Raw genomic sequence first — 23183 nt, 5'->3', positions numbered from 1 at the left:
AGAAATTATAATGTGTTTCTATACATTTATACCAAATGTGCCTGCCTATCCTGCTTCTTCTTCCACCTTCTCCACCTCTTCTGCCTCTACCACCCCTGAGACTGTAAGACCAACCTTTCTCTTTCTCCTCCTCCTCCTCAGTGAACTCTATGTGAAGATGACAATCCACTTCCATTTAATGAATAGTAAATATTTTTCTCTTCCTTATGATTTTCTTTATAACTTTTTCCTTTATCTAGCTTACTTTATCATAAGAATACAGTATATGATACATATAACGTATAAAACATGTGTCAATTGAGTGTAAGTTATTGGGAAGGCTTCCAGTCAACATTAGGCTATCAGTAGTTAAGATTTTGGGGAGTGATATAGTTTGGATATTTTTCCCTGCAAAAATCTCATGTTGAATTTTAATTCCCCACTGCTGGAGGTGGCACCTAGTGGGAGGTGTTTAGATCATGGGGGAGGATCGATCTCTCATGGCTTGGTGCTGTCTTCGTGATAGTGAGTTCTTGCTAGATCTGGGCATTTAAAAGTGACCTCTCCCCGCCCCTTGCTCCTGCTTTTATCATGTGAAATACCTGCTCCAGCTTCACCTTCTGCCATGAATTGAAGGCTCCCTGAGACTTCACCAGAAGCTGATCAGATGCCAGCATCATGCTTCTGGCAAAGCCTGCAGATCTGTGAGCCAATTAAACTTCTTTTCTTTATAAATTACCTAGTCTCAACTATTTCTTTATAGCAATGCAAGAAGGGCCTAATACAGGGAGTCAAAAGTTATACATGAATTTTCCAACTGCATGGGAGATAGGTACTCCAAACCCCCTGCACCGTTCAAGGGTCAACTGTATTTGGAAACTCTCTGTAATAAGAAATGGATATCTCTAGGTAGTGAAATCTGAAATATTTTTGTCTTGTTGCTTTTCTGCCTTTTCTGAAATTTCTGAGAACACAATGCTTTTTTAAATTAAAAATGTTTTTATGGTGCTTTTAGTCTAAAAATGTAAAATGGGTAGACTTTGGCAGTAGAAGATATTTGTGAAAAGCAAGGGCTCACTATTTCCCTTGCCTACACAAATTGTCTTCCCCTGATTTCTGACAGGTTGCGAGTTCCTATGCCAGAATACTTTACTGGATTCTTCCATATCATAAGAATCTAGCTCAGAGTGTTTTAGGTGCAGGATATGTTTGGGCTAGAATTGAGTCTTAGGTGAGAAAGACTAGAGAGAGAGAAAGTAGGAGCATTTTCCTACTTCTCACTGAGAAATGTGATTGTCAGGTGCGCAAATGCAAAACATGTCATTATGTATTCACAAGTATGCCATTCTTCTTCCAGGAATGCGGAAGGGTTTAACTCCCACCTCCTCTGAAGTTAGGTGGACTATGTCACATGTTTTGGCTAATAAAATGTGAGCAGAAGTGCTGTGTGTCAACCAAAGGTGGGAGTGAGTGTGAAGAGTCTGTGTGTAGTCTATTAAGTTCCCTTGCTGTGATCATCATGAATCTATGTGTTAAAATGGAGCTTTCATAGCCTTAATTTCTTAGTGACTTAGGATTGAAATCTCCTGTGATTCACCTTTAATATTTAGCATGGAGATAATTAAATTGGTTGTGTTAAAGTGCTATGTTTTAGAGGTTGTTTATCATCACATTGTAGTCTAATTTTGTTGGATCAAAAAAAGCAAAAAATTAAAAAGCAAAAAGTTAAAAAAGCAAAAATTATGATTTTTAGATATCATAACTGCAGACTTGCATTCACAAATCGTTCACTGAATAGTTGGTCTTTCAGGTGAATAGTTTGATTTATTTTTTAATGTAAATGGTTATCATACAGTGGTGAGTTAGGAAGAGATGCTAATCTTTAAAATCTCAGACATCAAATGGTTTATACTTTCAATATCCACTCCTTCTACAGCAGCAAGTGTCTAAGTTTTAACATTAGCATTCTCTGTGGGCCTTATTGTCATATGCAGTTCACAAGACAATAGAAGTTGTTTCAGCAACTTCTATACTCAGAGCTACCAATAGAGATGTGGAGAACAGTCTGAATGCTTTGGTGCCACAGTCACAAAAGCCATCTACAAACAGGGTCATTGAGGATCTTTGAAACATTGACCTTGGAGAATGGAGAATGCTTAGTGTATTACTTCTTTACTTATTTTTATTGAACTAATTAATTCATTTATGTTAAATTAGAAGTTTCCAAGTATGATTCTGTGACTCATGTTTTACCTACTATCCTATTGTATTTCAGGTAAATTGTCACAAACTGCAAAGACTATTCTTTATTAGTTTGTAAAGCATCTATCACTAAGGAATGTCATGCTCTTATAAAAAGGACAATTATGAAGCAACTTTCTAAGACTGGACACACTTTCCTTGGTATGTCTGATTTACTTTTTTTCTCTGCAGATTGATTTTTTTCCCATGTATAATATGATTTGACTGTGTCCCCTCCCAAATCTCATCTTGAATTGTAACTCCCACAATTCCCATGTGTCTTGGGAGAAACCTAGTGGGAGGTGATTGAATTATGGGGTGGGTCTTTCCTGTGCTCTTCATGAGAGTGAGTGAATCTCATAAGCTCTGATGGTTTTAAAAATGGGGGTTTCCCTGCACAAGCTCTCTCTCTTCTCTGCTGCCATGTAAGATATGCCTTTCACCTTCTCCCATGATTGTGAGGCCCCTCCAGCCACATGGAACTGTAAATCCATCAAACCTCTTTCTTTTGTAAATTGCCCAGTCTCAGGTATGTCTTTATCGGCAGCATGAAAATGGACTAATACATTAAATTGGTAACACGAATTGTGTGTTGCTAAAAAAATACCTGAAAATGTGGAAGTGACTTTGGAACTGGGTAACAGGCAGAGATTGGAACAGTTTGGGGGGTTCAGAAGAAGACAGGAAAATGTGGGAAAGTTTGGAACTTCCTATAGACTTGTTGAATGGCTTTGCCCAAAATGCTGATAGCAATATGAACAATAAAGTCCAGGCTGAGGTGGTCTCAGATGAAAATGAGGAACTTATTGAGAACTGGAGCAAAGGTGACTCTTGTTATGTTTTAGCAAAGAGACTGGTGGCATTTTGCCCCTGCCATAGACATATGTGGAACTTTGAAGTTGAGATAAATGTTTTAGGGTATCTGGTGGAAGAAATTTCTAAGCAGCAAAGCATTCAAGAGGTGACTTGCGTGCTGTTAAAGGCATTCCATTTTATAAGGGAAGGAAAGCATAAAAGTTTGGAAAATTTGCAGCCCAACAATGTGATACAAAAGAAAATCCCATTTTCTGTAGAGAAATTCAAACTGGCTGCAGAAATTTGCATAAGTAACGAGGAGCCAAATGTTAATCCCCAAGACAATGGGAAAATGTCTCCAGGCCATGTTACAGACCTTTGCAGCAGCCCCTTTCATCATAGGACTGGAGGTTTAGGAGGAAAAAATGGTTTCATGGGCTGGACCCAGGGCCCCTCTGCTGTGTAGAGTCTAGAGACTTGGTCCCTGCATCCCAGTTGCTCCAGCCACGACTACAAGGGGCAAAGGTACAGCTCAGGCCATTGCTTCAGGGGTTGCAAGCTCCAAGCCTTGGTGGCTTGCATGTGGTGTTGGTCCTGTGGGTTGCCAGAAGACAAGAATTGAGGTTTGGGAAACTTGCCTAGATTTCAGAGGATTTATGGAAACACTTGGATGTACAGGCAGAAGTTTGCTGCAGGGGCAGGGCACTCATGGATAACCTCTGCTCAGGCAGTGCTGAAGGGATATGTGGGGTTGGAGGTCCCACAGAGTCCCTACTGGAGCATCAACTGGTGGAGCTGTGAGAAGAAGGCCATGTCCTCCAGACCCCAGAATGGTAGATCCACCGACAGCTTGCACTGTGCACCTGGAAAAGCTGCAGACACTCAATGTCAGCCCATGAAAGCAACCAGGACAGGCTATAATATACAAAGCCACAGGGGTGGAGGTGCCTAAGGCCATGGGAACTGACTTCTTGCATCAGTGTGACCTGAATGTGAAACATGGAGTCAAAGGAGATTATTTTGGAGCTTTAAGATTTAACTGCCTCACTGAATTTTGGACTTGCATGAAGCCTGTAGCCCCTTTATTTTGGCTAATGTCTCCCATTAAAAATAGTTATATTTACCCAATGCCTGTACCCACATTGTATCTAGGAAGTAACTAACTTGCTTTTGATTTTACAGGCTGATAGACAGAAGGGAATTGCGTGTCTCAGATGAGACATTGAACTGTGGACTTTCGAGTTAATGCTAAAATGAGTTAAGACTCTGGGGGACTGTTGGGAAGGCATGGTTGGTTTTGAAATGTGAGAACATGAGATTTAGGAGGGGCCAGGGACAAAATAATATGGTTTGGCTGTGTCCTCACCCAAATCTCATCCTGAATTGTAACTTCCACAATTCCCATGTGTCATGGGAGGAACCCAATAGGAGGTAATTAAATTATGGGGGTTGGTCTTTCCTGTGCTCTTATGAGAGTGAATGAGTCTCACAAGCTCTGATGGGTTTAAAAATGGGAGTTTCCCTGCACAAGCCCTCTCTCTCCCCTGATGCCATGTAAGATGTGCCTTTTACCTTCTTCCAAGATTGTGAGGCCTCTCCAGCCACATGGAACTATAAGTCCAGTAAACCTCTTTCTTTTGTAAATTGCCCAGTCTCGGGTATGTCTTTATTAGCAGTGTGAAAATGGATTAGTACAATATATTAATAGTTATTACAAAGTTCCAGAATTTATATGGCCTCAGTTTTGTTTTTTTCCTTATGTTTATAGTTTTATTGTAGCAAAAGGATACAAATCAGAATTAGCCAAAAGAAGCAATGTATAGGTCTAAGAGGCTCCCAGACATAAATCTTCTGGTGTCTTCTCCTCATGGAGTCAGAATACATCACCCTCCTGGCACCCTCCTGCTATTGATGTGTAGCAATACACAGACTGTTATCATCCAGGGAAGCTTGCCAAAGCTTCATTGTTCAGAGTGTTTATTGAGGTTATATTATGTAGGCATGACTGATTGAATCACTGGCCAACATTGAACTCAGTCTCCAGGGCTCATCCTCTCCCTCATCAAGGTGATATCACGTGGCTCAAATCCCCAACCCTCTAATCACATGGTTCATCTTTCTGGAGTAGCCAGCTGTATCCTGAGTCATTTCACTGGCACAAACTATCTAGAAGCCCACCAAAGTCACCTCATTAGCATAAACTATCAGAGCCCATCGTGAATAACAAAGACACTCATCACTTGGGAAATTTAAAGGACTACCTTCTAGAAACGGGACAAAATCCAGCCAAGTTCTTTATTACATATAATTCACATCACCTTTCCCCGTTCATCAATGCTATTTCTGATCTTAATTCTTGGTAATGTCAATCACATACTTTTCCAACATTTTGATATTTCAGTTCTTTGAATTTGTCTCCTTCAGTGATTTTGCCTTCCAACTTACCTTAATCATTGATTCCTATAGTCGTAACTTAGATCCTGACTAATTACTATAACTGCCTCATAATTTCAATTTCATGCATCCCACTCTCTGATCACCACATGCTATATTTCCATCTTTCTCCCTCTGGTACCTGGACTCCAATAATTATAATTCTTTAACCCCATTAGGAACTTTAATCCATTGATCTTTCACCATTTCACTTCTCAACATCTTCATATCCTCTCTCCCTTCCTTACTTAGCTTAAATCAATTATAATTCTCCCTTGCACATACCCTTGATACCATTTTGGCTTTCTTGATTCATTGTCCTTGCTAAGCCAAAGCCACATTCCTAGTTAAATCCAGCCTTCCACTTGTTCCATGCCTGCACGCATGAAGCTGAATGTGGTTAGTAAAAAACACACAGTCTTACTAATGGGTTTCATTTTAACTCATGATCACAAACCTCAAGTGCAACCCTAATGCTGCCTAGTAACCATGCTATATATCCTTAGTCCAGGAAGTGGGAGAACAAATGAATGATTATTTCACACTTCTCATATCATACTTCTAATACTTTCCATTTTTTTCTCAGCTAAAGACTTTTCGTCCTACTTTACTGAAAAAGTTGAAGAGAACATCCACAGTATCCCATAGTCACATCTATAAGCATTTGCATTCATGTTCTCAGTTTTTACCACTATAAGAGAGAAACTAGAATTACTTAATTCTAAAAACACTTTCCTGAAAGGAGAATCTGATTTCCTGAAAAGAGAAGCTTGGGCACAATTACCTGATCCAATTAATAGTGGCTCATGTGACCATGTCACTGAACAACATATGGCTGATATGACCCATCTCTGAATGAGATGGAATATTCATTCTAAGAGAAGGAGGCTGACACAGTAGAATGTATATGCTTCAGATAGTTGGAATACAGTATAGTAAGTTCTTTACTTAATGCTTCTCAAAGCTTTGTCTTCATCTTTGGCTCTCCTGAATTGGAATCGCTCCAGAGTTCCACCCTAGGCATACATACTAGATTTGAGTGAAATTTCTTGAAGTGGAGTCTAAGAGTTTGTCTTGTAGCAAGTGCATTAATTGATTTCTCTATACAATAAAGTTTGCTCTATATAGTAAAACAGAGTTTGAAAGATTTCCAGTGGCAACCTTGAATCTACAAAAAGGACTTACTCATTCATGACTAGTTAACCAAAAATTATATTAAAACAAATAATCTTCTAATTGTTTTGATTAATTAAAGCTTTATTGTAATATGTTTGGTTGATTGATTCTATTTTAAAGATTCTATTTGTACATTTTAGTCATACAGTGAGTGAGAATGAATATTTAATGACTGTTTTTTTATGAGCCAGGCATTATGCTAAGAGTGAAACAGTATAGAGTGAACAATATAGTCTAGAACTCAGGCATCCTTAATTTTAGTACAGTGCAATTCGTGTTGGTTTTGCCTATCTATGGTTTTTTTTTATGCAAGTGTGCCTTCATGTGGGTTTTAGTTCTAATATAATTAAAACTTCATTCAAATATTTTGATTTTATTATTTTCAGATTTTATTAAGGGTGTTTCTTTTTGTGGTATAGTAGAAAGATCACTAGCTTTGAGATCAACCCGAATGTGAATTCCATTTCTGCCACTTATTAGCTAAATGTCTCAGCCAATTTAGTAAGTTCTCTGAACCTCACCATTTTCTCATCTCTTAAATGGGGATAATAATGCCTATATTATACGGTAATTGTAAGGATGAAACAAATAAATGCTTACAGTCCTGTTTACTTTTTTTCTTATAACATTTTCAACTAATTTCAGTTTGTGTAGATTAATTTGACTAAAGGTATTTCTCATTTTCAAATTCCCATTTGCGTTTACATTTTTTTAATAGGCAGTTTGAATCAAAGAGGTGTTTTACTGATTAATTGGTTGTCCTTTCTATTTGTAGCATGTAATATTGATTTATCTTCCTTTGTAAGGGAACATGTATTAAATTTGCAAGGTAAAGAGTACTTCTTAGTCAAACCATATCTCCTTCTGTAAGCAAGAGCTGTGGCACAGGCTTCCAAAGGTGCAAAGAAGAGAGTTATAAGATATGATCTTTTTCCTCAGATAACTTTGATTCACTGGCTGGGGAGATGATAAACAAATGGAAAGTTAAATAAAAACAGGAGATTTAAATAATATGCAAAGCAACTTTAGAAGAGCTGCTCCAGGTAGCACCTGAGTAATTGTCACACCACCATTAGCAGGAATATCTGCTAATGCGACTCTCTAAAGAATGGTCAACCTTTGTGTGAAATAAAGGAATTCATCTGAAGCTGATACTGGAGCCCAGAATTACATATTCCTCCCTCCTGTTTCCAGGGCAACCCGTGGAGGGCAAAGGAATGCTGTCTCTAGTTATTTACCAATCTCTATTACAAGGTCATAAAACAGAAAACTGTACCTTCCTTCTTAATGTTGGAAATTATTCCTGAGAATAACATTGAAGTATGCAGTATTTAATCTTTATTTGTAATGGTCATACTAGGTAAAGAGAAAAAGGACTTAAATAATGAAGCAGATGAAATAATTCCTTTTTTTCCACTTATGGTATTAGAGCACATGATATAAAATAATGTGTATGTGTTGATACTAAACACCCTTCAGAAAAGGGTGAGGAAGCTGAATATGCTTACCCAGGCAAAGTAAAATCAAAAGTCAAGTAAAAGTTAAATTAATTAATTTTTTAGTCACTTAATTTGAATATGCCTGTTAATTTTTTGTGTTCTAACTTGCCACTAGTAATTTATTTTATTTTACATATTTCTCATCTTGTTTTCTTCACTTAGGTTTTGTGAGATTTGTATATGTGTGCTTGTACGAACTATATATCAACATTACCTATATAAGATCAAAGAAATATGAGGGAAGTCTAAAATATTAACATTAATTCAAGCAAGGGGTTGGGATTTGTAGGAGGATGAGAGAGAAAGGGGATTATCAACTTAAAAAAAGGTACTTTCTTGTTTGACATGTTAAAATAGACGCAGATTTTGTATAATTATTTTAAATTAAATAAAAGAAACAGTGAAAGAAAAGGGAATACAAAAACAAATGAAAGAAAATAATCTCATAGAATAAACTGGAGATTTTTTAAAGTAGACATCCTTACAAGGTAGAGTCCAGCCCCTTACAGATTGTGGCAGGTCCTAGGAGAATGCATTTGAAAATGATCTGAAAATTGGCCAGGCACGGTGACTCAGCCTGTAATCCCAGCACTTTGGGAGGCCGAGGCAGGCAGATCACAAGGTCAGGAGATCGAGACCATCCTGTGAATAGTGAAACACCGTCTCTACTAAAAATACAAAAAAAAAACAAACGAACAAACAAAAAAATTTGCCGGGCATGGTGGCGGGCACCTGTGGTCCCAGCTACTTGGGAGGCTAAGGCGGGAGAATGCTGTGAACCCGGGAGGCGGCTCTTGCAGTGAGCTGAGATTGCGCCACTGCACTCCAGCCTGGGCGACAGAGTGAGATTCCTTCTCAAAAAAAAAAAAAAAGAAAATGATCTGAAAATTATCTCCAAGACATTTTGATTCATACACCCTTGCTATGCTTTCTCACTCAAACTTGCTATTCCCACCCTATGTCACAAGCTACTACTTAGAGAAAATAAACCTTCTTGGTTAATTGATTAATATATCCCACTCCTTTATAACCTAGTAATAATATTTTATAACAACATTTTTCTTTTAAATTACTCTGATGCTGGTCACACATATAAGGGGTGTGTAACCATTGAAATCAGGGAAACTCTGTTCTATTCTTGGTTTAATATGTTTTTCTTTCTAAGAAGTTAATCCACATTTAAATTGTGTCTCTTCAAAAGGCAGTCTTGGTTGAGCCTTGGCTATATGTTAGACTCTGAGGAAGATTTATAGGAGTGAAATATAAGGCTTGGTCACTGCCTTGCAGATGTCATGGGGAGATCAGACATCCAGTCTAAATCAGAATATCTGGCTTCAAACCTGGATCCCCTGTTATCACCTACCTGACTCTTTTTTCTAATCTCCAAGGATAAAATAATAGGTGTACTACAAACCTTATAAAGTTGTGATTTAGAACAAAAGGTGAAGAGGATATTAATATTAATAATAGTAATTAATTAAGCACTTAATGTGTAGAAGATATTTTGGTTAACATAAAATATCATATACAATATCTTAGGTAGTCCAAACATTATCTATGGAAGCAACACAATAATCTCATATACAAGTAATTATTATTTAGAAATTTTAAAGCACTACAAAATGTAGAGTGTAATTATTGTTGGTATTATATTAGAAAACCATAGAAAGGAAAACTATTTTCCTTGGGATTTAGAAATTTTGCCTTAGCAATTGAAAAACAAATCATGAAAGGCTAAGGTTTATAGAATATTCCAGATATATTGAGTAGTCTCATTAAAATACATTTTTTTTACTAGGATATCAAACTGGTTTGTACATATTTAAATTTTAAATTTTAATAAAAAGTTTGAGGAGTACACACAAATCACTTTCACTCATACTCACTTCCTAAACTCCTGAAATCTTACATAATCATAGTATAATAATCAAAATCAGAAAATTAACATTAACAAAATACTAGTAATTAATTTACAGGCCTTATTAAAATCTCTCAGATTATCCCATTAATATTCTTTTTCTAGTCCAGGATCTAATTCTGAATCCTACTGATATGGTTTGGCTGTGTCCCCACCCAAATCTCATCTTGAATTGTAGTTTCCATAGTCCTAACCTGTCATGGGAGAGACCCAGTGGGTTGTAATTGAATCATGGGGGCAGTTTACCCCATGCTATTCTTGTGATAGTGAGTAAGTTCTCATGAGATCTGACGGTTTTATAAGGACTCTTTGTTCAACTCTCATTCTTCTCCCTCCTGCCACCATGAGAAGAAGGACATGTTCACTTAGAATAATGGCTGTCAGCTGCATCCATGTTGCTGCAAAGGACATGATTTTGTTCTTTTTTAAGGCTGCATAGTATTTCATGGTATATATGTACCATGTTTTCTTTATCCAGTACACTGCTGATGAGCATCTAGGTTGATTCCATGTCTTTGCTATTATGAATACAGCTGTGATGAACATGAAAGTGTATGTGTCTTTTTGGTACAATGATTTATTTTTCTGTGGGTATATACCCAGTAGTGGGAATGCTTGGTTGAATGGTAGTTCTGTTTTAAGTTCTTTGAGAAATCTCCAAACTGCTTTTCACAGTAGCTGAATTAATTTACATTCCCAACAGCAGTGTATGTGTTCCCTTTTCTCCAGAACCTTGCCAACACTTTTTTTTATTTTGCTTTGTTTTTGTTTTTTTACTTTTTTTTCTTTTATTTTTTAGACAGGATCTCACTCTTTTGTCCAGGCTGGAGAGCAGTGGTGTGATCATGACCCACTGCAGCCTTCACCTCATAGGCTCAAATGATCCTCTCATCTCAGTCTCCTGAGTAGCTGGAACTACAGGCCTGACCCACCATGCCGAGCTAATTTTTGTATTTTTCTGTAGAGTCAGAGTCTTCCCACGTTGCACAGGTTGTTCTCTAGCTCCTTTGCTCAAGCGACCCACCTGCCTCTGTCTCCAAAAGTGCTGGAATTACAGACATGAGCCACTGCACCTGGCTGACTTTTTAGTAATAACCATTCTGACTGGCGTGAGATGGTATCTCATTGTGGTTTTGATTTGCATTTCTCTAATGAATTGTGATGTTGAGCATTTTTTCATATATTTGTTGGCCACATTTATGTCTTTTAAAAGAATTTTAATAATTAGTTTTTGGAGTACAGATGGTTTTTGGTTACATGGATAAATTCTATAGTGGTGAATTCTGAGATTCCAGTTCACCCATCACCTGAGCAGTATACACTGTACCCCATATGTAGTCTTTATCCCTCACCCTTCCCACTCACTCCTCCCTGAGTCTTCAAAGTCCATTATATCACTCTGTATGTCTTTGCATTCTCATAGCTTAGCTCCCACTTGTAAGTGAGAACATATGGTTTTTGGTTTTCAATTCTTGAGTTAGTTCACTTAGAATGGCCTCCCGCTCCATCCAAGTTTCTGCAAAAGACATTATTTTGCTCCTTTTTGTGGCTGAGTCATACTCCATATATATATGCCCACCACATTTTCTTTATCTATCATTGGTCGATGGGCACTTAGTCTGGTTCTATATATTTGCAATTGTGAATTGTGCTGCTATAAACATACATATGCATGTGTCTTTTTCATATAATGACTTCTTTTCCTTTGAGTAGATACCCAGTAGTGAGATTGTTGGATCAAATGATAAATCTACTTTTAGTTCTTTAAGAAATCTCCATACTGTTTTCCATAGAGGTTGTACTGGTTTACATTCCCACCAGCAGTGTAAAAATGTTTCCTTTTCACCACATCCATGCCAACATCTATTGTTTTTTGACTTTTTAATTATGGCTACTCTTGAAGGAATAAGGTAGTATCTCATTGTGGTTTTAATTTGTGTTTCCCTGATGGTGATGTTGAGCATCTTTTCATGCTTCTTGGCCACTTGTATATCTTATTTTGAGAAACGTATATTCATGTCATTTTCCTACTTTTTGATGGGATTTTTTTTTCTTGCTGATGTGTTTGAGTTCCTTGCAGGTCCTGGATATGAGTCCATTTTTGAATACATAGTTTGCAAATATTTCCTTCCATTCTGTGGGTTGGCTGCTCACTCTGCTGATTTTTTTGCTGTGAAGAAGCTTTTCTGTTTAATTAGGTTCCATTTATTTATTTTTGTTTTTGTTGCGTTTGCTTTTGGGGTCTCAGTATGTCTTCTTTGAGATGTATCTGTTCTGGTCCTTTGCCCATTTTTTAATGGGGTTGTTTGTTCTTTGCTTGTTGAATTGTTTAAATTCCTTATAGATTTTGGATATTGGACGTTTGTTGGATGTACAGTTTGCAAATATTTTTTCCCATTCTTTACGTTGTCTGTTTACTCTGTTGCTAGCTTCTTTTGCTGTGCAGAAACTCTTTAGTTTAATTAGGACCCTTTTGTCAATTTTTGGTTTTGTTGCAATTGGTTTTGGGGCTTAGTCATAAATTATTTGCCACAGCCAATGACCAGAATGGTATTTTCTAGGTTTTCTTCTAGAGTTTTTATAGTTTTAGGTCTTACATTTAAGTCTTGAATCCATCTTGAGTTGATTTTTGTATATGGTAAAAGGAAGGGTTCCAGTTTCAATCTTTTGCATATGGCTAGCCAGTTATCCCATCATTATTTTATTGAATAGGGAATCCTTTCCCCATTGCTTGTTATTGTTGACTTTGTTGAAGATCAGATGGTTGTAGGTGTGTGGCTTTAATTCTAGGTTCTCGAATCTGTTCCATCAGTCTATGTGTCTGTTTCTTTACCAGTACCACGCTGATTTGGTTACTGTGCCTTCAGTATTTTGAAATCATAAATAATTTTGCAATGAATAATCTTTTGCATATATGTTTCTCTTTTGTGGCAAGTGTATCTTCAGGGTAACTTCCTAAAAGTTGAATTGTTGGGTTAAAAGGTAAGTGCATGTAGGTAAGTGCATATCTAGTTTTGTTAGGTATTGTCAAATATTTCTCCAAAAGGGTTGTACCAGTAGTGTCTGAAAGTGCCTACCTCCCCACAGCTTCACCAGCAGAATGCATTCTCACACTTTTAAAATGTTACTAATATTATTTGTGCAGATTTTAAGTTTAATTCTTCTAAATTTTATTGTTGTTAGGCAAATACTTTGAGAATTCTTTACTTTTTAGGATCCGTCAGATAATTTCTTTGAGATTCTGTCAAGTTTTATTATTTTTTATCACAATCTTAAGGTTTTATCTATTAATTTACTCACTGACTATTCAAAATATATATTTGAGGGCTATTTCCCATACAATATGCTTGCCTTCAAGAAGCTTACTAACAGATAGAATAAGGAAGCAAATAACTGGAGAATTATAACACAATGTAAAAAGTACCTTATTATTTGAGAGGGAGTGGGCTGATGGAAATAAGTACAAAGTATTAAGGAAGCACAAAAGGGAAGTGTTTCCTCCTATTTGCAAGGGGCGTCCTGGGGGAAGCAATTTTTTTTTTTTCTGAGAGGATTTTTAATGGAATTAACCAGTGGAAAAAAGAAGAAAGGAGTAATTGGTGAGCTTTCCAGATACACACAACTCTGCATGTACAAGACCCTCAAGTGAAGGAAGAGAGAGACAAATACATTCTGGAACTGTCAAGAGTTTAGTAAGAGTTTAGTGTAATTGGTGTATAACATTCATGTATGCACTCATAGATGTGGTGAAGTGAGAGAGAAGCAGAAGGAAATATGACCCAAGAAGCATATATAGAAACTTAAACTTCATTCAGAAGTCAAAAAGGCTTACTAAAAGGTTTTAAGCTGAGTAGTGCTATGATTAAAATTGTTATTGTGAGACTGACAATTCAGTGTTTCCAAGGAACTCAAGGTTTGTCCTCAAAGCATTAAACTACATTGTATACACAGAAATATGCTAAATCAAGTAGAAAAGTGGAATGATGCTTAGGCCAATAATTCACAGTGATCTTAAGAAAGGTAGTCAGCAATCACAATAAAAAAAGAAGGCGGGATATCTTAGAGGTAGACTGTCTGCTTCAGTGGCCGAAAATGAATCTTTTTCAGCGAAAAGGAGCTGCTTTCGGTAGCTGAGATTTTTCAGTTGAATTTGAAGAACACTGGTAGTATATGTGTTGAGATCCAAAGCTGTCTATACTTACACAGCTTAAAATTTACATTAACTTGACTTTACTATTATGTTGCTTCATTAATGTGGTATTATTATTTCACTATCTTTATAAGCTTGATTTTATTATTTCAGAAAAGTTTTGCCCAGGGAGATAAAGTTGCTGATAACTTTATCATTCATTTCAAAAAGTTCCTTGAAGTCTATTTAAACATATATTAAACTACTAAAATTAAAGCAGCATTAAACAGCTGTTTACTAATCAAGGGCTGCATTAAAACCCTTTTTTCAAAACCCTCCTCTCTCTATGTCTACTAATACTAAAACATCACAAACTTAACCCATCATAATCAAGCCACCACATCCCATAGCAAGAGACCCACCTTAAACCAGATGCCCCAAATCTCATAAATACCCTATCTTTGCTCTTTCCTCTTCTGAGATACCATAAAGGTTCTTGTCAAGGTGGTGGCCTCTGTTACTGTGGCAAGCACAGTGACTCAGATCTGCTTTATCAACAGATTAGTTTGATGGTGTTTGCAGGGAGTAAAATACCTATAAGATTCATTCCTTATTCCACCAACAAACGATGCATTTTGCATAAATGATAACCTATAGTTTGAAACCATAGGCCTAAATTAAGTCCAAGAATATCTCAGTTAACTTTCTAAATTTGTCTCTTTCTTTCAATCTGAGACATGGCATTTACAACCAGAGAGGCCTAGAGGAATGTCATTTCTGTGGTTCAGTCGAAATCATTGTTTTTCCAAGTAGTGAATCTAGAAATGTATTATGGTTACAGGAATAAGTAAGTGAACTGTGTATCCCAGCCAATCAGCCTACATCAACCAAGAAAGACTTTTGAAAAAAGCTATATAGATTTTATGTAAATTTGGTATTTATGAGCACCAAACTTTTAGCACTGACATCTGCCTGAGAAGAAACTTCATTTACAGCAGTGGCAGAAATGAAGTTCACTGTGAACTAGTTTTGGATACCATATGCTTTAACAAGCTGAAGAGGAGGGGGGAAAGAGGCATTTTAAAAACAGGTTTTTCTTGCTCTCACTGTGGATGATGTTGCATGACAACATTGTGACATCATGGCTTACGCTATTTTACTTGCTGTTGCACCAATATAGCATCAAGGAGTGTAACAGCACCTTTGATGTAGAGTGCTTTCCTCCTATGGAACTTACAGCACTTCACAGGCATTTTCTTTCGAAACCTCACAACATCTCTCTAAGGTATTGCCAAACTGGAGACAAATTTCACAGTTTAATCATGTGGAACACATTGGTAAATATAGATGTGCCTTTTAGAAAGTTGCTTCAAAGTGTATTTTGCAGCTCACGAGACGTTTCTCAGGGTGTAAACCAGTGGTGTAATGTAAAGCTTTTGGCCCTCCCCCATGAGAGCTGGGAGGATAGACGTGCTTGGCATAACACTCACAGTGGCGCAAAAGGAAAGGAGGGTAGTGCAGAAAAGGCAGGCTGACTATTTTGTTATGTGTCCTCCCCTTCTCTTCATGTCTCCAAGGCCAAATGGGGGTGCCTCGTATTCCTCCACCTCATTCTTTTCTTTTCAGCATCAATAGTGAAAACTGAGTTACAAAACTTAATTAGTAATTAAGAGTCTGGTTAGATTTTTAGGACAGAATGAAAGAGTCCATTTAAAACACAAGGTCTGTTGATTGTAATCCCAGCAATCTAATCAGTATTTATAACATAGTTTTAATGGAAAAGGGGTTCTTATAAAATGGGAATGTGGAACATTGCAAACACGCCGTTGCCTGCCTTAATCTCTCCAGATCTACATAGTGAAAGGGAATGGGCTCATTCTCAGAATAATTCTCCCTCCCAAACCCATCTTTTTCCTTCCAATACCCTTACTTCTCCCAATTCCCTAGAAAAGATCACTTGATGTGGAGCAGAGACCTGAATGTGAGTCCTAGCTGTGTCCTGTAATAGCTGTAGGAACACTGTCATCAAACCTCCCATAAATACCAATTCCTAGGTAAACCAGGATGTATGCGCATCCGACATATACAGGAAACCTTTGGATGGGAAGTGCATGTGCCTAATTGTACATGGTATTGTGGATAGGGATGTTTGTATTGTAAGAGTAAATGCAATTTATTAAGAAGCTTGCATTCTATGAATATCATTTATTTTCCACATACCACTGGAATCTGTAATACATACTTCCTATTTTCAAAACGGTATATAGCTTGCATTTCCCAAAATGTGATAATGTGGACAACTGGTGGTACATGAAACCACTTAAAGTGGTAGACAGCAAACATTAATTTTTTTAATCTATCATGTCAAGTCTATAATTTTGAAAGCGAAAATTTTTGTTTTAAAATAAATTCACCTAGGTAAAATTTTGAATTGATTTAAAGCAAACAATTAAGCAGGCCAGGCACAGTGACTCACCCCTGTAATCCTGGAGGCCGAGGCGGGATGATCGCTTTAGCCCAGGAGTTTGAGACTAGCCTAGGCAACACAGCAAGGCCCTGCCTTCCCAAAAAAAAAAAAATAAATAAAAACAAAAAAGCAAAACAACAACAAAACCCAGGTGTGGTGGTGCACACCTATAGTCCCACTTACTTGGGAGGCTAAGGCAGGAGGACTACCTGAACCCAGGAATCAGAGGCTGCAGTCAGCTATAATTCTGCCAATACACTCCTTTCTGGGTAACCTTGTCTCTTTAAAAGCAAAAACAAAACAAAACAAAAAACCAAAAAAAAAACATTGAGCAAATCACACTATAAATGGATTATAGCTGTGTAAAGGTTGACCTGGAATGACTGTTATGTGGGAAGCCCTGCTTTATAAGACACAGCCAGAATGAAAGAACATGGTACTTAATATTTGAATAAACCACACAATAACCTATGACTTTCATTCAAGGAAAAGTACTTTGCCAGGGTTGGACCAAATTAGAGAAATAGAAATGAAATAATTGCAGTTTGAGATTAGCCTCGGATACATATCCTGGTAGGTCCTGGGACTCACCATCATTTTTGTATATTATTAATGTAAACTATATATGAAGAATTGACAAAAATGGGCAGAATTGTGTACATATGCCAGTTGATTCTTTGTGGGGACATTTTATGCATGCATGATTCTTTGAGAGACATGACCAGAACAGAGAACGAGCTGGCCTTGTCTTGAGAATTTCAGAAATAAAGACTTCTCAAACTCTTTGAGTAGTTCATTTAATTCTGTGGTAATCAAAAAGTTCTTCTCAATTTCTGACCCTAATCCCTTCTACTTTAAGTGCAATCTCTGAAGAAACAGAAAAATCGGGAAGGTTTTGCTATTCCACCTCTCCATATTTGGTTATAGAGACAATGACAGCAGTGGACATTCTAATCATCACCTTGCTTTGTTTACACTCAATTTTATTTTTGTTTGTGGTATCTGTCAATAAAAACATGAGCACTTCTTATTGTTTTTGTTTGCTTAAAAGGGGAGGTAATTTAAATAATGTATCAAGCTACTTGGTATGAATGATCAGAAGTGAGTCATTAGCAATTATATCCTTTCCTAAAACACATCAAAATATTTGAGGGATGGTCATTTACAGATATCCGTGTGCACTGGAGCTCAGAGTTTATAAAGGTTTACAAGTATTTATGTATGATTTTATGTGTATTTTCAGAGTTATTTTTTCTTATGGAACTTTGAAAAATGAAGAGAATTAAGTTGTTTCTAAAAAGCCAAAGCAGCCTGCCATCTCTTTTTCTTTTCTGGGCTACGGTCCAATTTGCACAGCAGTTGCAAAGAAAAAGCAAACGCATCACTAGATTCAGCGAGAAATATTGTAACAGTATGTAATCTCTGTCAAGATAAAATTGCTTTGTGATTTACATTACAATAAATCCTGACCTTTAAGTGCTGCAGACTAAGCTAATCTGTGAAGTACTTTATTTCAACATTGAATCAGCGAGTGCAGCTCAACCAAAGTGACTGTATTAGTCCCACTGTGGTGTGGTTAAAGAGCCTATATATATCGAAGCAGATTACAGAACATTGTTCTATGTGTACTATAATAAGTAGAATAATTGAAATATTCAGTCTGTTTCATCATTGTGAAATAATAGAATTATTTTAACCTCCCTTTTGTTTGCCTATTATGGGATTTGTAAGTAGCTACATTTAAATATCATTAGGGCCTGATTTGGATTGATTAGAACAAGGAAATTCAGAATTAAGGTTAAAATACCACATGACATTTCAGCCTTAATTCACTTCTTAGGGCTGTTATTTCTTTTCTTTTTCTTTCTCTTTTTTTAGTAAAATAGTTAGGATGTCACATGGAATTTCTCAGTAACAGCTTTGAATTTTTGGTTTTTTCCCTGCCCAAACCAAGTCTTAGGCTCCTCAATCATTGGAAAGTGGACTGTCCTCCGAGATACTATAAAGTTAAAAAGTAACAAGAATTTATTGAATTTGGAAAATTTTTAGCCATCAATTCTTCAAACATTTTTTCTCTCCTCCCTTCTCTCAGTTTTCCTTCATGTATTAGACAACTTGACAGTGTCCCAGAGGTCACTGATACTTTTTTTCTGTCTCTATTTTTGCCTCTGTGCTTGCTTTGGATAGTTTTTATTGTTTCTTCAAATTCATTGATTTTTCTTTTTTTCCTCTGCGGTTCTCAATCTGCTGCTAAGACATATCAGGCATATTTTAAATCTCAGCTACTAAATTTTTCATGTCAAAAAAGTTTCATTTAAAAAAATTTCTTCCATTTGTCCCCTCTTTACATTCATGGTCACTAATTCCATCATCTCTGTTGTGCATGCAGCTTCTTGTGTCTGCTAATTAATAATTGGATACTGGACGTTGTGTTTTTGGTTTTGGGTGCCGGAAGTCTTGGTATTCCTTTAAATACTGTTGAATATTGTCCTGGAATGCAGTTAAGTTCTTAGGAATCAGTTAGATTCTTTCAAAGCTTGCTTTAAAACGTTGCTAGGTAGATCCAGAGCAGGGTTTAGTCTAGGGCTAATTTGGCCTCACTACTAAGCAGCAAGCCCTTGAAGACCCTTCCTAATGCTTTGTGAATTATGTTCCTTTTGCTGAGGACGGGAAACTATCTTCAGGTAGTAAGCTAGGGCAAATGATTCTTTCCAATATTTTTATAAAATTTCTCATTGTTTAAGGAGGATGTCTCCCTGTTACTCTGTCATAATCAGAACTGATGTGTTAAATAACTAGAATTTAAAAGGTAGTTTAAGGTTTTTATTTAACTATTTACTCAGCATTATTGCCAAGCAATGTGTCTGGAGACAGGAAAGTAATTGATAAGAAGGTTATTAAAACAACTTTGGACACAATTAACTATAAAAATTTTTAATGCATATTGTCCAAGCACAAAGCAATGTAATAATTGTAAAGCACATAAGGCACTGTAACCATGTCATCTCCTTGAATCAGAACGTTGAATTTAGTCAGTTGTATATAAGAAGATGTTTTGTGGAGTGCTGGAGTGCTTTCCATTGTTTCTTATGGTAACTGTTGCTCTACTCTATTTTAAAGTTACATTGAGTGAGGGGAATAGTTTTAATTTTAGTAAGGCAAACTTTTTTTGTTATTTTGTGTTTTTTTATTTTAGATTTTTATAATAAATTTATAGAGTGCCTTGAGGGCAGCTCAATTTGCATTTTAGGGGGCCACCTAAGAAACTCACCTGGGACAGACCACACTGTTCTGCCTTGGAGCACTACAGCCTGAAAACAGATTTGTTCCTGAGATACTTCACATTATAAATAGAGATATCCTTGGGGCACCATATCAATGTATACTAGAGGGTCTTCTCATACATTTTGAGGGGAAAACAGCAGTTTCAATATCCCCAAGATGACAGAAAGTGTTCCTGATGTTAAAAGGATACTTTAGCACTTAGCCGAAAGATTAGTATTTTGAAAGGTCAGTTTTACAGTTCCAAACAATTTCAAAGTTAAAATATAGTGATTTTCTAGAATCATTTGCTTTACTGCCAAGAAAAAGTATGAAACTAATTGTTTAAAAGAAAGATTATGTTAAAATATTGATAAATTGATACAGATAATGTTACATACACACAAGCAATGTCTTTTGGGTTGCTATTTATTTTCTCATCACATTTTAAAATACTGACAACTAATAGACAGTTATTACCTGGTTACTTAATGATATTTAAATTTTCTGTGGCCTAATCTTCAGATTAGGCATAAGAATATCTCATCAATCTTTTGTGATGTCAATTAAGTCAACATATACCTCTAAAACAGCATTTTTATTTTTATTAGGAAGAAGCCTTGTTTTAGCTGGTGACACTTTCTGATGCTTTGAAGGTTTTGCTGTCCTCAGGTCTGTCAGGCACTCCTCCACCTCTTTTCACACAAATGCTGACCCCACACATGCCTTGTAACTGTTGACATTTTCTCTGCATCTGGATCTGGGGGCTCAATGGGATGCCTCTTTTGCCTATCTTGTTTTAGACATCGATCTGTGGGTGTTTTTGCTTTACTATCATAATTGTCTTTTGTTTGTATGTTGAACTTCGGGAAAATTCAATACTACCCAACTGCCACCATTGTCTTCCCAGAATTTGCCCCTACCTTGACTTCTTAAAGCTTTGGAGATGGAAAAGGGACCAATCTTAGGGGCCTGCTGCAACCACCCAAGCATAGAAATAAAGGAAAAATTCTGAGTCCCTTCAAGGGAAATTCCAGGCATCTAGCTAGCCCTGGGGAGTAAATGAATAATCTGACAAGTAAGAAGATAATAATAACTTAAACAATAGTCGTCCAAGCAAGTCAGGGTCATAAGGTGTTTGGTTCCCTATAGAAACTAAAAGATAACATATTAACATACTTTCTTGATTTGTTTTTCAGAAACCAGGATCCCCATTGATGGAGAATGCTGACCACTGTCAGGTAGACCTCAGGCAAAAAGAAACTGAAGACTGAACTCAGGCTGTTTTAAATTTCTTCCCAAGGGGCCTGGAGAGAGTCACACCTGCAGGCGACCAATCTTGCTAGACTGGTCACACTGACCCCGTCTGTTGTGACTTGCTCTCATGACTTGACTCTGGCATAGCATCACTTGATGATTAATAGGTTTCCTTATCTTAACAAATATATGTTAACACCAAGCCTTAACATACCTTTCTGCTGACCCCAAGGTTTTAGACAAAGGCTTGTTCCCTCAGCCAGTTGCAAATCAGAGAATCTCTAAATCCACCTCGGACCTGTTAGCCCCTGCTTCAAGATATCCTCCCTTTGCAGAACAAGTCAATGTATAACCTCCACATATTGATTTATGAATTTGCCTGTTACTTGTTTTCCTGAAATGTACCCCTGTCTTTAAAAACACTTGCTTGTAAGCCATTGGGGAAGTTGGTTCTTAAGTGTTAGCTACCTGTTCTTCTTACTTGGTGCCCTGCAATAAATGTCCTTTTTTCTCTTCCTGCAAACCTTGGTGTTGGTATTTGGCTTTATTGTGCCAGATGAGTGGATCCAAGTTTGGTTCAGTAACAGTTTTCTTTCCTCATCTGTTAAAATAAAGAGAACTGAATGATTTCCTAATATCCCTTCCAACGGTAATATCTATTTGGACCTAACAAAACCCAAAATTGTGGAGGAAGAAGTACATGAAATATTACCTCACTATCATGTTTTCAGACCCTATATATTTATGATTAAGTTGTTATCTGCTATAGTATGTTATATTTTGTCACCTGAATCATTATTCATTCTAATATAAATTCACCCATCTATCCATCCATCCTAAGAACAAACACCCAACCACTATTATATACTAGCTTTGTTTCTTCAGGTACATATTCGATTTGCCATGCTATTTAAAACTAGAAATAATCACACTAAAAATGTCATTACTAAGATATATGATCACCTAGGGAAACTTAATTGTTACTTGGAGGTGAAATATGACTGTTATGGGATTTTTTTTCTTGAGACAGAGTCTTACTCTGTTGCCCAAGCTGGAGTGCAGTGGTATGAACATGGCTCACTGCAGCCTTGACCTCTTGAGCTCAAGTGATTCTCCCACCACAGTCCGCTGAGTAGCTGGGACTACAGGTGCATGCTACCATGCCTGGCTAATTTGTTTATTTTTTGTAGGGATGGGATTTCACCATGCTGCCCAGGCTGGTCTCAAACCCCTGGGCTTAAGTAATCCTTCTGCCTTGGTCTCCCAAAATGTTGGGATTATAGGTGTGAGCCACTGTGCTCAGCTAGGATTTTTTTTTTTTTTTTGATAAATGATTTCAGCTTTTTGCTACGGAGGGTTTCTTGCCTGCCCCCATAATCCTGGATCACTCAGCATAATCAGCCAAGGATTGAGATTTCTCTAGGATTTAGTTATCAGCTAAATAAAGCCAACAGACCTCATTATTTGACCAGTAGCCAGAGTATGAGCTTGGAAGAAGCTCATAAGGCCTATGGCAGGTCATCGGGGGGATATTACTTATAGGCAAGTAATATTTTAGAGTTGTCAAACAGTCTTGTATCAGTTAGGGTTTTCTAGAGGGACAGAACTAATAGGATATATGTATATATGAAAGGGAGTTTATTAAAGAGAATTGATTCACATGATCATAAGGTAAAGTCCTATGATAGGCTGTCTGCAAGTTGAGGAGCAAGGAAGCCAGTGGTGGATCAGTCCAAATCCCAAACCTCAAAAGTAGGGAAGCCGACAGTGCAGCCTTTGGTCTGTGGCCAATAGCCCAATAGCCCCTGGCAAACCACTGGTGTTAAGTCCAAGGGTCCAAAAGCTGAAGAACTTGGAGTCTGATGTTCGAAGGCAAGAAGCATTCAGCACAGGAGAAAGATGAAGGCTGGGAGACTCAGCAAGTCTTCTCTTCCATTTTCTTCTGCCTGCTTTATTCTAACTGCCCTGGCAGCTGATTAGACAGTGCCCCCCTAGGTTGAGGGTGGGTCTGTCTGTCCCAGTCCACTG

General features: G+C 37.1%; 1 long non-coding RNA gene across 1 annotated transcript; it reads left to right on the top strand.

Moving 5' to 3' along the window:
* The first annotated feature begins 2262 nt into the window (after window positions 1-2262).
* Window positions 2263-21678, top strand: LOC115836318. The gene is made up of 2 exons (XR_004031273.1): window positions 2263-2382; window positions 21098-21678. It is a non-coding gene; the product is annotated as an uncharacterized LOC115836318 (long non-coding RNA).
* Window positions 21679-23183: the final 1505 nt, after the last annotated feature.

This window comes from Nomascus leucogenys, chromosome 2 (genome assembly GCF_006542625.1).
Source record: "Nomascus leucogenys isolate Asia chromosome 2, Asia_NLE_v1, whole genome shotgun sequence".
NCBI classification, from domain to species: domain Eukaryota; kingdom Metazoa; phylum Chordata; class Mammalia; order Primates; family Hylobatidae; genus Nomascus; species Nomascus leucogenys.
This window is presented reverse-complemented; position numbering and strand designations above follow the sequence as displayed.